The sequence below is a fragment of the Engystomops pustulosus genome, chromosome 1 (assembly GCF_040894005.1).
Source record: "Engystomops pustulosus chromosome 1, aEngPut4.maternal, whole genome shotgun sequence".
Taxonomy (NCBI): Eukaryota; Metazoa; Chordata; class Amphibia; order Anura; family Leptodactylidae; genus Engystomops; species Engystomops pustulosus.
In genome coordinates this window covers 239020798-239037745 of record NC_092411.1, presented here as the reverse complement: position 1 = coordinate 239037745, position 16948 = coordinate 239020798, and the positions used below count along the sequence as shown (strand labels likewise).

The 16948-nt window shown below is 38.6% G+C and overlaps 1 protein-coding gene across 10 annotated transcripts in view; it reads left to right on the top strand.

The window, feature by feature from the left end:
- The window catches only part of SGCZ (sarcoglycan zeta), a 498244-nt gene that overhangs the window by 171450 nt on the left and 309846 nt on the right, over positions 1-16948 (top strand). The gene's annotated exons all lie outside the window — the stretch shown is intronic.

The window sequence follows — 16948 nt, the reverse complement described above, 5'->3', positions numbered from 1 at the left end:
AGCTGGTTATTTTTGCTGCGCGGCTAGTTTAGTGTTTAATCGCAAAAATGGCGCAAAAACAGTGCGCCAGTATGAAAAGGCACAAAAATAACAAAAAAACTAAGTGATACATGTGGCCCCAAGTGGACTAAATGTTGTATGGAACAAAAATTAAAACAATAAAAATTCATATTGTCAACAACTTACCCTCACACAGCTCTGTTCAATGACAACATAAAAAGGGTCTTATTTTTATTTTTTTATTTTTATTATTTTCAATCTCCAGAAATACAAACAGTATAAAACTCTGTACACGTATATCTCAGACAGTTATTGTAAAGAGCGCATTTGAAACAGTTTATGTTGGGCATAGGCACAAGTATCACTCCATATCTAGTCAAGTATCAAAACACTATACCAAAATGTACAAATTCAATCAGATCCCACCCTCTCCCACCCCACCTCTGCCTGAGGAAAAAAGGAAAAAAGAATGGGGTCATTTTATTTCCTTTACCTTTTTTCTTTCCCCCATATCCTCTTCCAGTACTCCAACTTACTCTGATTGCCATAATAGATTTTTTCAAAGTTCTCAATTTTCGTCAGTAAGGCCTCCTATTGTACAAGAGTCGGAGAGTAGGATTTCATCCAGTTTCTTGCAATTAGCACTTTAGCTATAAGCGACATTCTGCAAAAAATCGCCTTTGAGTTTTGGATAACTCGTTCTTACATCCTGTTTGTAAGTCATTTAGAATAAGAGTCTCCAAAGGGAAGACTATTTGGAATCCCAATTGAGTTTCAATTTTTTTATGTACCACTATCCAGAGGGCATTAATTCGCGGGCATGCCCAACTAAGGTGAATAAAACCTGCATTCAGAATCCCACAACGGGGCATCTATCTTCCTCATACAACCTAATTTTCTTAAGAAGCACTGGAGTGAAGTAAAGCCTATGGGTGAAGTTGAATTGGATCATCCTGTGATTCATGTTTAGTGAACACAAATTCATGTTTCGATAAACCCCGTTCCATTGTTCCTGTGAAAGGTGAATACCATCTGAATCCCACTGCAGAACATTGTCCTTTGTGTTTTCTCTAAGCCAAATTTTATATACTCTTGAAATTGTCCTTTTCCCCTTCCACTTAAAGAAAAGGTAGTCTAACAACGTACCTTTATAAATAATAATTTTTATCTAGTGTTTTATTAAATGCATCTCTAATTTGTAAATAGTGAAAAAAAGTGTTTCTACTCAACCCAAATCGTGTTTCTATTTCTTTATATGTCATTAATTCCCCATTTTGAAATATATGACACACTTTTGTGATCCCCAATTCTGTCCACATTTTTACATCTAACAGTTTCCAAAATTCCTTCAAATTTTTATTATTCCATAGCGGAGTAACCTCCAGGGGGTCTTACTTAACCCCTTAGTGGCCAGCTTGTTTATGGTCTGTCCAAGCACTTTTTGTTGTATTTTCAGTCTTGTGGAGGCTTTTTTTTATTACTGTCTAAAATGTTGTTGGCAACATTTTAAGGGAAAATGTAATTTTTTTATACAAATTCCATAAAATTTTTTGTAAGGTTTTTTTGTAACGTAACGTCACATTTTAAAAGTCATAATAACCAATAAGGCCCCTAACCTGCTTTTGTTGGCTAGGTCAGAGGTATCAGTGACATGTGCCCACTGCAATTAATCAGCAGTGAAAATAACATTTCAGCTTATTAGAGCACTGAGGCCATAGATTGATTACATTCAGGTTGCTCCCAGCTGACAACTGGGACTATGGAGTGGGAACAGGGAGCCGGCACCAAAATAGTTTTCTAGTAAATAGTGTAATTCAAGACATCTTTTAAAATATGGTTAATACATTATTTCAGTATGGTGTAAAATTCTCCATATTTATTGGCAGACACATATGTCAATCATTTTGGGTTAAATACATTTTTTGAAGGAGCTTTGTATGGAGATATGTTAAGTTTCTGAAAATAGCTGATCAGCGATGGCGCCGCGTCTCGGACCCCCACTTGACTCCATCAAGACAATAATTAATACAATAGCAGGTTGTATTTAATTCTTGTTATTGCTTTAGCCACAAATTGCAATGTTTTCTGTTTTCCATTGTTTCGGTCAATATAGAAAGTATCTTGACATAAAGAGAATGATGGAATATGAAGGCTATATTTCAGGACATTATCAATTTTCCAGAACCAGTATATTTCTAGATATAGATCCAGCATTAAATGTTTAAGTACAGTTTGTGAATCAGGGACCTTAGTAAACCTTAGAATGTGTTTGTCCTCTATATTGCTTCTTATTGCCGAATGGTTTTGTAGGGACATTTACTCTTACCGTATATGCCACTCAAAAAGGCCATTGGCATTCTGCCCAAATTTCTCTTGAAATTTTATGAAGCCGTTTCAGTGGTTAAACTGCTAAGCTTGCAATAAAATATGCCATTATTTTTGAAACTCCTTTATTTCATTTTATGCTCTTGAATTATTTAGTAGGGTTGTGATCCATTCTCCTGGTAATATACCCTCTTGAAAAGGATAATATCTTATAATATTTGACAACCCACTTGATAGAGTGACAGTACTTTTTTATCTCAAAACCAGGCTCCTGCCAAGATGGTACAGCAGCGCTTCCTTTGAGAAATCCTTTTCTTTCATCGCTTACAGGAAAACTCATCAATTTTCAATTGTAATGTAGTTTAGGCTCCTGTATTGAATAAATATATGCATTTTTCTATGATATACGTGGGTGGTATAAATAGCTAAGTGGCCACACAGATTCTTGCCAAGAAAATGATGATCACAGAATACCTAGCACATTGCAGCATGCTGGTCTCTGTAAGACATTTCTTTTTATTTAAAAAATATTATAAAAACAATTTATATATTTTGAAAAATGTAAATATATTTTATATATTTAAATTGCAGTTCTAGGTTATGTTCATATGACATTGAATTTTTCACAAATATAAATTTCAGATATCTACAGTTTGACAGGGTGTAGCTTTGGCAATGGAGTCATCCATATTATCTTTTTATATCTGCCGAAAATATGAAAACATAAATCTTGTTTTCATAATGATGGACCTACAATTCCTATGAAGAAAATTAAGAATGTACAGTCATTAACTTGATACTATCTGCTCATGGTAAAGCTTTTTTTTTAGTGCAATTCGCTCAGCATAAAGGTGCAGAACATTCAGATCCTATCCTATGCTCAAGGGCTAAACAAACACTTAGTTGTAGTGCTGCTATTTCATGTTAATACTAGAACTGCAACTGCAGACGAAAGAGTTATCTGCGTGCTATAGCTATCACGCACATTTTAAAATATATTAGCCATGTGAAAAAGGCACAGTCTTAGGCACCTTTTCCATTAATATATGCTATGTTGGGGCCGGGACCAAACGTAGCATACTGTTGGAGAAGGGGAGGAGTGAACTCTCTTCACCCCTCCTCCTTCTATAGGAAGATGTGCAGCTGGGCTGTACTTACAGCAAAGTATACAACATGCTCTTTTTTTTTTCCGTTGATGGCATGTAATGGTGACACACGTGTGTGCAGCCACCATAAACATCTATCTGTAAGGGCCTTATCCTTAACTCCTTTAGAACGTAAATATTTAGCTTTTGCAATGTTGTCAAAAGAAGAAAAAAAGTTATTCTATGTTTTTTGTAAAGTCCACATCTTTATATGACTGAATGTGTGAAGGACAGTGATTAATGTGTATCGCTGCACAATGAGGCATCACTCTTGGCAGAAGTTTAATAGGTTAATATATTAACCTAATTATTACAATTGCATTTTAACTATTTATATCTCTACTGTAAAACCACCATCAGAAAAGTCATCTGCAATCATGAGGTAGTAGCATCCTAATCCAGATTTATTTTATTCAAAGTGTAACTATAAAGTTATAATGATTTTAGCAAATTTCCATATGTGATTCCCCCATTAAAAACAAATAGAATGCTGCCCATATTGTGCTGCTTGTCCTTTTCTTTCCAAAGTTATGGCATTTTATGTTCTAAATCTTTCTCACCAGAGGTGAAGTAGACGGAGACTAACGTCTTCCTGTATCTGCAATGAAGCAGTTGACTTTGACTTTGCCCACTGATCCACGACACCTTGTGTTCCCGTTAAAATAATTTAGCATTAAATCCATTAGCATGAGGTGAAGAGACAGAGAAAGTTCTGTAGAATCACAGACTGGGATTGAGGAACTGATAGGAAAAAGGGGAAATCTTGTACCACACTGTTCTGTGTAGGCAACATCTGTATTCACAGCACTGAACACACTGAGCTCTGTTACATACACAAAGAGAGCTCCGTCACATGACCTCCTCCTCTGTGAAAAGGGAGCAGTAGAACCTACAATCTCATGCGACTCTAGATTTGTTTATCAGACCTACTCACAGGGCTTGAATGCACAGGCAGAGGAAGGAGATAGTGGGGTATTGCAAAGAAACAGCTGGATTTAGGTAACAAAGATAATAGGCAAAGTTGTTCTACATCCCAAAAGTGATTAATTTGTGGGGAAAAAAAATTACAGTCTTTAATTTCTGTTATTATTCAAGTTCATAATTGCCAAAACAATAGAAGTTTTTCCTTTTATCAAGTTTATGTGCTCGACATGTTGCCTTATGTTCAGTTGCAATGCATCGCTAAGTGACAGACTGTCTGTTACATGCTGATACGTTGTCTTGTCAACTTCTTGTTTACTACATGTCAAAGTCAATACATCTTGGCCCTGCCAGTTACCAAAGTAACACATAATGTATAAAGTAATACTGTGCTGTATTTCTAGATGAAAGCATTTAATATTTACTTAAACCAGTACAAATATCTATTTTGAAAACCTAAACAGATTAAAACATGTATTTATTAGATTTGCCCATTTGATGTTCTATTGTAGTTATGTGATGTTTCTGTAACCTGTTGCACTACGCTTTAAACAGACAATGTTTATACCCATCTCTCTATACTTATTTGCATATCTGCCTTGATGGTTTCTTGTTAGATGTTGTGTGATCAAATCCATGAATGCAAATAAGGGGAATACCTCGACTTTATATTTTTAAAGATTTGAAACAGTCTCCATCCCAGCAATAGAGAATAAATCATATACAGGTCCCCTACTTAAGAACACCCAACTTACAGATAACCCCCAGTTACAAACAGACCTGTGGATTTTGGTAATTTACTTAACTTTAGCCCTAGGCTACTATAAACAGTTATAACAGTTATCAATGGAGTCTGCAATGAAGCTTTATCGTTAATCTTGCTTCCAACATTTTTAACCCCTTCCCGACATTTGACGTAATAGTACTGCATCGCGGGAGGTGCGTTCCCGCAAAATGCAGTACTATTACGTCATGCTTCTGGCACCGGCTCCTGAACGGAGCCGGCGCCAGAAGCTGCAGGTGTCAGCTATATATTATAGCCGACACCTGCCTCTAACACCCGCGATCGGAGATTTCTCTGATCGCGGGTGATAACCCCTGCAAGGGGCATTTCAGAAGAATCGGACCCCCCGCGGCGCTTACCGGGGGGGTCCGCTGCTCCGATCGCAGCCCCGGGACTGCCAGTGCCCGGGGCTGCGCGATCCTCCTTCCTGTAGCCGGGTCCTGCCTTCTGACAGGACCCGGCTGTAACACACTGAGCATGTGCAGCATGCTCAGTGTGTTACATTACACAGTGTAATACATCTGTATTACACTGTGTAATGTGAAGAAGAGCTTGAACAAGTGATCAGTGGATCACTTGTTCAAGCTAACCTGTAAAAGTTAATAAAAATGTTAAAAACATTACATAAAATAATTTTTTAATAAAAATAATTAGTTAAATAAAGTTAGAGTCCCCTAAACACAAATATTCCCTATACACATGCAATAAAGTGAAAAAAACACAAAATCGCCAAAAAACCCCATGTATTTGGTATCGCCGCGTCCGTAACAATCCGTACAATAACTCAGAAACATTATTGGACCCGCTCGGTGAACGCCGTAAAAACAAAACCCGAAAAACACGCCAAAAATGTACATTTTTCATAAAATCTCTACACAAAAATGTTCTAAAAAGTGATCAAAAAACGTTATGTGCGCAAAAATGGTACCACTGAAAAGAACAACTCAACACGTAAAAAATAAGCCCTAAACTAGCTCTGTCAACCAAAAAATATTAAAGTTACGTCTCCGAAAAGATGGCGATGCAAAAACAAATGAGATTTCCTCTATATTAGTTTTTATCCAGTAAAATTGTAAAAATAAATGAAAAACTATATAAATGTGGTATCACCGTAATCGTAGTGACCTATAGAATGAAGATAATATAATATTTTTAGTGTACGGTGTACGACCCCCAAAAGATACGAAAAGAAAGTAAACCAAAATTGACAATTTTCTTTTCACCCATACATTCAAGAGTTAATAAAATCTCATCAATAAGCTAATGACCCACTAAAATGAAGTATTTGTAAAGTGCATCTCATGTCGCAGAAAATAAGCCCTTATATGTCCAAATTGCCAAAAAAATAAAGATTGTATAGCCAATAAAAATTGACAATGCATAATCTGCTCTGAATGGCGCAGCTCCCTTCGATGCCCTGGCGTGTGCCCATACAGCAGGTTACCACCACATACGGGGTATTATTATACACGGAAGAGATTGGGTATCAAATTTTGTGGAGCGTTTTGGTATTTTATCCACTGAGAATTTGTACATTTTTTGAAAAACATATTAATTTAGCCAAAAAAATTTTACTTTCAAAATTGCATCCGATTTTGTTTTAACCCCTGTAAAACAATTAAAGGGTTAATAAACTTCATAAAAGTTGTTTCACGTACGTTGAGGGGCGTAGTTTCTATAATGGGGTAATTTATGGGGTTTACTTTTATTTAGGTCTCTCAAAGTGATTTGAAACCTGAGCAGGTCCCTCAATAGCAGGATTTTGCAATTTTTATGAAAATGTGAAAAATCGCACCTAACGTTCAAAGGCCTACAAAAATAAGAGTATGCATAAAAAACCATGTCCACATAAATTAGACATTTAGTGAATGTTAGTTATTACGTTTTTTTGTGGTTATGACTATGTATGGAAAAAGTAGAACATTTTGAAGTTCAAAAATCGAAAATTTTTCCAAATTTTCACCAAATATCTGATTTTCTCATAAATAAATGCAAAACATACCACCAAAATTTTTCAAATAACCTGAAGTATGATGTGTCACAAGAAAACAATTTTAAAATCACTTGGATATGGTAAAGCGTTCCGAAGTTATAACCACTTATAGTGACGCAGGGCAGATTTGAAAAAATGGGCCGTGTCAAGAAGGTGAAAAGTGGCTTCAGCGTTAAGGGGTTAAAATCCAATAGTCACAGACACCGAAAAAAATACCAAGACAGCTCTAAAGCTCTACAACTTGCTCCAGTTATGTGCTGCATTTAACAGACCAAACTTGGAATCACAAAAACAAACTCATCATGTCAATTCAGTTCAGTTTCAGATTTTATTATGTCTAAAAACCTATGACACAGAACAAATAGATATATTCCTTATCAGTAGAATGTGCTCTATAACACTAAAGGGGCTACTTTATTATGAATGGGGAAGGTGAAAGACTTTTTTAAAAATAAAAATTATTATGGTTCTGATTAGCTGTTGTTGTTATTTTTACACTATTACCCCCTTTTAGATTCAGCAGAAAGTACTATTAGAAGCAAGACCATGGACCAGCCTACAAAAGTCTCCGAGTGCTAAATTACAGTATTATACTGGCTAAGAGGTTTCCATAAAATTTGTGACAAATCCCCCCCTCAGCCTGACTAGGAGGGTAGGAATAATAATGGGGCACATTTACTAAGCTCAGTGCAAACTTCACTAAAAGTGCTCTGCCTGTGTATGATGCTCAGTGGAGAACATGGCCAGAAATCATGAATCTGGCACTTCAATGCACTGGCCCTAAAGAGTTCAGCAACTTTTATGTGTTACGCCTTTAACGTGGTGCGTGCAACAGACTTTGCATGTTAAATACGCCCCCTAATTTGTTTTGCAGGGTCGTGTGTGACACATTTGTGGTGCAGACACTTCTTAAATACCTGTGCAAGCAGTTTCCACTAGAAAGAACGTGCAAAGTCTGACAGAAAACTGGCGCAAAACCCTCCGTAAATGTGCCCCATTGTGTTCTGGCAGAGCTAGTATATTTTACAACAGCAGCAAGAAACCAAAAGGAAGGCTAATCCTTACAATTAACCACTTAGATGGTGTAGTCTATTGTAACCATGGCTTTTTAGGGGTAAGGAAGTTAAAGACATGATTGTGACATTAAAATGCCATTATACAGAAGATAAAGGGTCCAATAATGGCCCAATGTCCGCCTGTTTAATACTATGAAAATAAAATCATCAAAACCCCCTTTAGTAAAAGCACTTTTAGTGAAGTTTCTGACTTACTTACTAAATGTGCCCCTATGTGTTTCTGCCGAGCACCTTGCTGGGCCGAGCTGGGATGAAATGCGAAACATTTTTAAAAATGTTTACATTGCTACAACTGCCAAGCCTTTCCGGCATTACGAGCAGCTTTCTACTCATAAGATCTATCCTGAAGCTGGATTTGTCCATATTACTACGCTCCACCTGAAACCTGGTTGAGAAAGGAGTGGAACAACCATGGATCGGCATTGCCATGACATTTTATAGAAAGCTGTTGCCAGGTGAGAAAAGAAGTGACACCACTTTTAAATTTATGCCTCGTTCTGCATCACACTATGGGTGCACAGGATAGCTCCGGGATGGGGAACTTTGCAGTGAAAAAACACACAAAAAAGGTACAAATATTTGCAAAAATGAGAACTAAAAATGTGATAAATCCCCCCAAATAGGATGAATGGGTGTCCTTATTGCATTTCTGATGTTTCCATAAGCTACATATCAAATGGCCGGCGGACACATTCTCTCAGGCGTAAAACTTTTTCTTACTTCTAAGCTTTCTACTGTTATAATTTTGATGAATAATTCTACATTTGGATTTTAAAACTACAAACTACAAGAGAATATGACATGAGTTCATTGATCTGAGACAATAATATAGATTAGAAGCCCAGAAAAAAACACTGTATAGTAAATGAGGATAGCACCAGGAAATTCTTTTCTCCATACACATGTATCACTGTGACAGGACTTTATAGTATCAGTAAATCATGTGGTCACATTTCACATATTTACATAAATGTGCTCTTGTACGGAATAACTAGCCATCATGTTGTCTGTCTCATATGAGTAGTTATTGATGCCTGAGAGCTATAAAACATTAACAAACAGAGCCGAAGCCAGGAAAGATAAATGTCCCGGATGTTTAATATTAATGTTAATAATATACTAGAATGGATATTATCTATTAAGAAGATGGCAGCTTTGAAAATTGCGTACAACATTTTCTGTTACTACATGTTCATCATTGCGCGACACAGAGTTCAATTCTACTTCTAATAAATCTTGTGCTATACCATAGTAATGTAAATTATTTTCCTGGTGTAAGTTTTTTACCCATGTCCAATACGATTAATTATATATTATTTATTTTGATTATTGTAATTGCATTTTATATATTCATTTTGTATAAATATGGTTGAAAACCATGATACAGTATATATAAGTGTAAACTAGTGGCATGGAATGAAAATGTGGATATATTTCATTTATTTTATCCATTCATTCATTTATCGGTGGTAGTTTTCAATTTTGGATAAATGTTATGTATCACACTCTTTTTTTATGGTATGTGACAGCTTTCTTAAAATGGATGACCCTTCAACCCAACACATACAAATGGCAATGATTTGTTAGATTTGTTAGTGTAAGCTAGCAGTCCTAGGAGTCCTGGTAAGCTGTGGTACCATACCTATGTGTCTGTTAAGTAGCAGCATGAAAGTGAAAAAAATGCATTTATATTCCAGGATTGTAGCTGGATCGTAATGCTGTGTTCTTTGATCTCTGCATTCAAACTCCTACACATCCTCTTTCTTTTACTGTAATATCCAATAATAATTTTGTTATTGTTCTGTTCTGTGGGAAGGTCTGTTCTGTGGGTGATTTGTTCTGTGAAAATATATCAGTTAATAGTGTATCAAAGTTCTCTAAGTCCATCTACAATCCTGGAATACAAATGCATATTTTAAAGTGCTGCTGCTATTATAAATGCACACAAAGGTATGGTTACACAGATCATCGGGTCCACTACTTATCAATGTGTACAACTTATCAATGTTGAAAGTGCTGAAAGACTCTCTTTAAAGATTTATGAGTTTAGTTGAGTCTTTTTGCTATGCATATGTATGTGGATGTTATACAATGGAGAACACCTCAGCTGTGCAGCCCTATATGAGCCAAAACAAAAAACCTTTGGCTGCCAAACAAACTTCATGTGGTGTTGTATTGACTCTCACTATGGCAATCCATTTAAAGCTTACCAGCAAAAAGCAATAGCAAATAAAATGTATGAAGTGTGTGTTCATTATACAGGCGGTCCCCTACTTAAGGACACCCGACTTACAGACAACCCATAGTTACAGACGGACCCCTCTGCCCCATGTGACCTCTGGTGAAGTTCTCTGGATGCTTTACTATAGTCCCAGACTGCAATGATCAGCTGTAAGATGTGTGTATTGAAGCTTTATTGATAATTCTTGGTCCAATTACACCAAAAATTTTGAAACTCCAATTGTCACTGGGGCAAAAGAAAAAAAATTGTCTAAAACTTCCATTATAAAATATACAGTTTCGACTTACATACAAATTCAACTTAAGAACAAACCTCCAGACCATATCTTGTATGTAACCCGGGGACTGCCTGTATATTCAGTAACAGTTACATGTGAAAGTCACAGTATACATTATATATGGTGAAACAACATCATCCACAGTGACAATGTAGCTTGTAAATGATAATTTCCTATCTGTGCTCTCCTGCTTTTGTGCACTGCAAATGACTAATTTCTATTGCTGAATCATATATTATAATATAAAGCTAAATAAACTACTAGTACTATTACTGCTAATACTTAAAATAGTCTGCAAAAATGCACTAATATGATTGAATGGTGTACATTTCTTATACGATTACATTATCCAGATCGTTTTTCTGTTTTGATGAAGTATAAAGCAGATTAAAAGTTTTTATTAGCCAGTAATAAAATAAAGGTTTGGTTTAACATTAGATTTAGTTTGTATAACTGACCAGGGGAGGATTTAACATATGTTGGATCTATCAGGTGGTTGTGCTGCTGGAAGTTCTGTGCCAGGTCTGGCATAGAAGTACACCTTGGCCTGTTACAATTCATGGAACAGTCTAAGGGTATTGCACCAGATGCACCCTCATTAAACCCTTCCACGCCCACTTGCCATAAGGTTGGCGTAAGGGTTTGTGAGAAAGTGAGAGCTGTTGTGTGGGAAAACCGCTATGTGTCTTACAGGCAGATGAAATGCATGTGGTAAAAGCCCTGGGTTTGTCTGCAGTAACCCAAAGGTTAATGCAGACATGATAAGCAGGAATAGTCTGTTTTGTCTGTGTTGGCCTAGCTAACACAGACACATTTGCAATGTCCGTACTGGGCCTGCTTATTATGGAGTAGGGGTAGGTTGGTAGTGGGACTCCTACTCCACCCGGGCTTCGGTCCTGTGCTTTTGTATAGTCCACAGGTGCAGGTCACAGGCCTCATTAGGGCCTGATTTAGTCTGCAGGCCAGAAGCAGTAGGAGAGGCCCTACCTGGAGAGCTGAAAGAAAGATTGCATTCTGACAGCAAAGGTAATTGAGGGCCTCCTGTCTTGCTGCTGGCCAAGAGTGGGTGCCAGGCAGCCTGGTACCCAGATAGCTAGGGTCCGTCAAATGTGTTAGACAGCGCCTAGCCGGGCAGGAATTACTTTTGTAATATTTTTGCATGTGCCTAAGCCAAGGCTGAATTTGTGTTCTGTTTTGCAAGTGTGAATAAAACACTTTAAACCGGCGTGTGTCCCTGCTTCCTGCACTGCTACCAGTCAACTACCAGAGCAATTCCCCACATATGGTGGATTGGAGCGGGCAAAGTGCAGTGAAGTATACACTAGTGCATGTCCTGGAAGTTGACAGCACTGAAGCTGCAAGCCACAGCCATGGAGGAGTTAAACAAGCAGCTTGTCCAGTCCAATGTGCAGCAGAAAGAGACAAACAGATTGCTGCTCCAGCAGGTAACAGCCCTGACCGCTGCTCAGCAAAGGAAGGACGCCAGGAAAGAGGTCCGCAAAGCTATGACCAAGATGACCGCCGAGGATGATGTGGAGGCCTATCTGACAGGCTTTGAGAGGGTGGCCACCTGAGAGAGGTTGCCACAGCAACACTGGGCAGAGGTGTTGGCCCCCTTCCTCGTCGCTGATCCCCAGCAGGCATACTACGACCTGAGCGAGGAGGATGCCTGGGACTACTCCACGGTAAAGGCAGAGATCTTGGCCTGACTTGGAGTGAATCAGCATCTACGCGCCCAAAGAGTGAATAGCTGGAGATACCAGGAGGCGCTACCACCGAGGGGGCAGATGCACCAACTTGTTCACTTGGTCCACAAGTGGCTTCAGCCGGAGACATCAACCCCAGCCCAGATGGTCGAGAAGGTTGTTTTGGACCGTTTCCTGAGGGCCTTGCCGGGTGAGATCCAACAATGGGTAGGACACGGGGACCCGTCTGATGCCGAGGCGCTGGTGGGGTTGGTGGAGAGGTTTTGTGCCACCCAGGCCCTAACAAAGAAAGCCCCTTATACCCAGGCGGGCCCTAAGGCACGGAAGGTCGTGTCACCCACAAATTCCCGGCGCAGGAAAACGCCCCAATGTCCGGGAAGTACCCCAGGGGAGGAGGAGGGGGGAGGCTCCCACCTGTTGGACCTGCCATAAGCCAGGTCATATTGCAGCGCATTGCCCCAATTCCTCAGAGCCCATGGACTGCAGTTCCACCAGAAGGGTTTCTCTCTATGCTGCCCCTGTCTACACAGCTACTAGCCCCGACTCTGCTGATGAGCGCCACCTGTGCCGGGTGACTGTGGCAGGGCATCCTACCAGTCAACTATCAGAGCAATTCCCCACAGGGGGTAAATAGGTGCAATTCTTGGCCGAATGCCAGGAATTGCACCTTTTTCAGGGCCAAAATTCTGGTGCACAAGCCCTGATAAATCCCTCCCCTCCCTATGTTTATGTCATCCATTAAGGGTAATCTGGATAATAATCAGCTAACATGAATTATGAATACCAGAAGCAAATCTACCAAGGGATTAAATCTCTACATTGGGGACCACAATGAATAGAATTCTTATAAGTGTTATCCAAGTGACCTCTTCATTCTAAAATTAACTTTTAAAACAATGCTATTGAGACTAAGGGGCTATCAACTACAGGTTACAGTGTTTTACCTTTCCTCCTTGTACAGTGAGCACTTCTTGATGTTATCAATTACATGATATCTCAGCACAGCACCACAACTAGAGACTCCCTGTCTACTACTAAAAAACATTCACTCCATATCAAAAGATCATAAGCCAGTGAGCAAGACTGCATGGTCATTTTTTACAATAAAAAATGGTATATTTATAAGCACCTGTTATCATGGAACCATATGAGCCTACATATAATTTGTGTATGTAAAATCATAAAAATTGGTGATTTTATGTAGGCTATTTACAGTGCACATATTGTGGTAAGTTAATCTAATTCTAGATGTCCAGCAACAATAATAAATAGTTGTTAAAATATATATATATGTATTTTGGAATGTGTGTGTGTTTGGGGGGGGGGCAGGTTATTAGGTAACTTACCAATATACATCTAATAAAAGTTCTGCAACACTTTTTTGATATGTAAAGTGTTCTGTGTTCTACATAATCAGCCTGACATTCCTGACAATAAAATGGCTGGGGATGGAGGTTCATCACATCCATTACAAGTGTTCCTTCCAATACCTTGAGTTTGTATTCATGAATACTATCATAGGGTCCTGTAAGTGAGATTGATGGACAATATGGACAATAAGAGATTGCATGTCCCTCCATTGTCAGAACTCTCATTATACACTCACTGGCCACTTTATTAGGTACACCATGCTAGTAACAGGTTTGACCCCCTTTTGCCTTCAGAACTGCCTCAATTCTTTGTGGCATAGATTCAACAAGGTGCTGGAAGCATTCCTCAGAGATTTTGGTCCATATTGACATGATGGCATCACACAGTTGCCGCAGATTTGTCGGCTGCACATCCATGATGCGAATCTCCCGTTCCACCACATCCCAAAGATGCTCTATTGGATTGAGATCTGGGGACTGTGGAGGCCATTTGAGTACAGTGAACTCATTGTCATTTTCAAGAAACCAGTCTGAGATGATTCCAGCTTTATGACATGGCGCATTATCCTGCTGAAAGTAGCCATCAGTTGTTGGGTACATTGTGGTCATAAAGGGATGGACATGGTCAGAAACAATACTCAGGTAGGCTGCGGCGTTGCAACAATGCTCAATTGGTACCAAGGGGCCCAAAGAGTGCCAAGAAAATATTCCCCATACCATGACACCACCACCACCAGCCTGAACCGTTGATACAAGGCAGGATGGACCATGCTTTCATGTTGGTGACGCCAAATTCTGACCCTACTATCCGAATGTCGCAGCAGAAATCTAGACTCAGACCAGGCAACGTTTTTCCAATCTTCTACTGTCCATTTTTGATGAGCTTGTGCAAATTGTAGCCTCAGTTTCCTGTTCTTAGCTGAAAGGAGTGGCACCCGGTGTGGTCTTCTGCTGCCGTAGCCCATCTGCCTCAAAGTTCGATGTACTGTGCATTCAGAGATGCTCTTCTGCCTACCTTGGTTGTAACGGGTGGCGATTTGAGTCACTGTTGCCTTTCTATCAGCTCGAACCAGTCTGCCCATTCTCCTCTGGCATCAAGAAGGCATTTCTGCCCACAGAACTGCCGCTCACTGGATGTTTTTCTTTTTCGGACCATTCTCTGTAAACCCTAGAGATGGTTTGCGTGAAAATCCCAGTAGATCAACAGTTTCTTAAATACTCAGACCAGCCCTTCTGGCACCAACAACCATGCCACGTTCAAAGGCACTCAAATCACCTTTCTTCCCCATACTGATGCTCGGTTTGAACTGCAGGAGATTGTCTTGACCATGTCTACATGCCTAAATGCACTGAGTTACCGCCATGTGATTGGCTGATTAGAAATTAAGTGTTAACGAGCAGTTGGACAGGTGTACCTAATAAAGTGCCCGGTGAGTGTGTGTGTATATATATATATATATATATATATATATATATATATATAAAACAAGAGAAGTCCATGGCAGCACAACCGAATGGCCTGGGTGCAAAATCTGGATGTCCGTGGCAGGGACCAAGTAGTATATATGAGGAAGGCAGCAGCACTCCAGTGGGTAGATTAAATCAGGGTGATCTTTATTTCAAATGCGACGTTTCGGTGTATCCACCTTTTTCAAGCATACAGCATAGTGACCAGCATTTCAATATATGGACCATCCTGCTTCCTGATTGGTCAGACAATTGTTTGTGCAATGAATCAATACAAATATAATTTTCCTTATACAGTAATGTGATACATCATAGATCAATATATACAAGTAAAGTGCAAGTGCTACAGTGAAAAAATTAAAGTGCAGTGTATATATATATATATATATATATATATATATATATATATATATATATAGAGAGAGAGAGAGAGAGAGAGAGAGAGAGAGAGAGAGAGAGAAACAAAAGAATGGCAGCACTCCGAGATTTGTGAAAAACAGAAAACGTACTCGTTTATTCACACAGGTGTCAAAAGCTACATTTCGGGGTGTAAGAAGCCGAAACTTAGCTTTTGACACATGTGTGAATAAACGAATATGTTTTCTGTTTTTCACAAATCTCGGAGTGCTGCCATTCTTTTGTTGCTCTACGTATGGATGTATATATGTCTTTTTCTGAGTGCTGCCACACCTTTTTGTATATATATTCCCGCTTGATAGTATTGGTATAATTCATACATCACTAATTTTTCCTCTGACTTCACAATATTTGTGTGGCCTGTACTTAAAAGGCAGGGTTAAAATATACCCTAAGACCTCATGTACAACACTGTACGAGTTGTTCATGACCTACTCACAGACATTGCGCTGTGCGTCACTGCATTGCAACCAAGTGGCAAATTAAGAGAAGGTCCTATTCCTGCCTGTGTTGCCATGCTTGTCCGTCCCATCTCCACCAGACAAAAAGAGCCCACAAACATCCCCCTGTTTTCAGCCCGTTTCAGCACATGGTCATGTGCATGAGGCCTTACAGAAATCTGTAAAACATAATCACATTATTAATAACCCAATGGTTCGAAACAATAATTACATATGTTAAAAAGAAGAATTGCTGTGAAAAGTACGGTCGTTAACGGGTTGCACAACAAAACTGATTATTCTTCAACTTGGTAAATTATCATTCTATATTTGATACACCAGCAATTTGTTTCACAGTGGTAATATTTTTTGTGACTATGCATTTACTTTAAATTCCGAGAATCCAACTACTGTACATCCCATAGCACCATAAATATTTTAGTTATCCAATACGATTCAACAAAGTAAAATCATTCCATAAGACATTACTATATTTTAACTATGGTACATTCAATTTCTTCACAAAAAAAGTTTCCAGGGCCAACATTAATATACACATGTGTATGTGTCATAATATAATTTTGCATTAAACTATTCCTATTCCATAAATTTGATGGAGAGAACTCTTGATTATCTCACATTTGCCGAAAGGCAAATTGATATTTTTAGCAAACTTGCCAAAATTAGTCTTTGTGAAAATCCATGAAATATATTCTAAACTGTACAATAGCTGAAGGCCTACATCTAGATTATACTGTCTTGTTAAAGTAAGGAGGTATCCATAG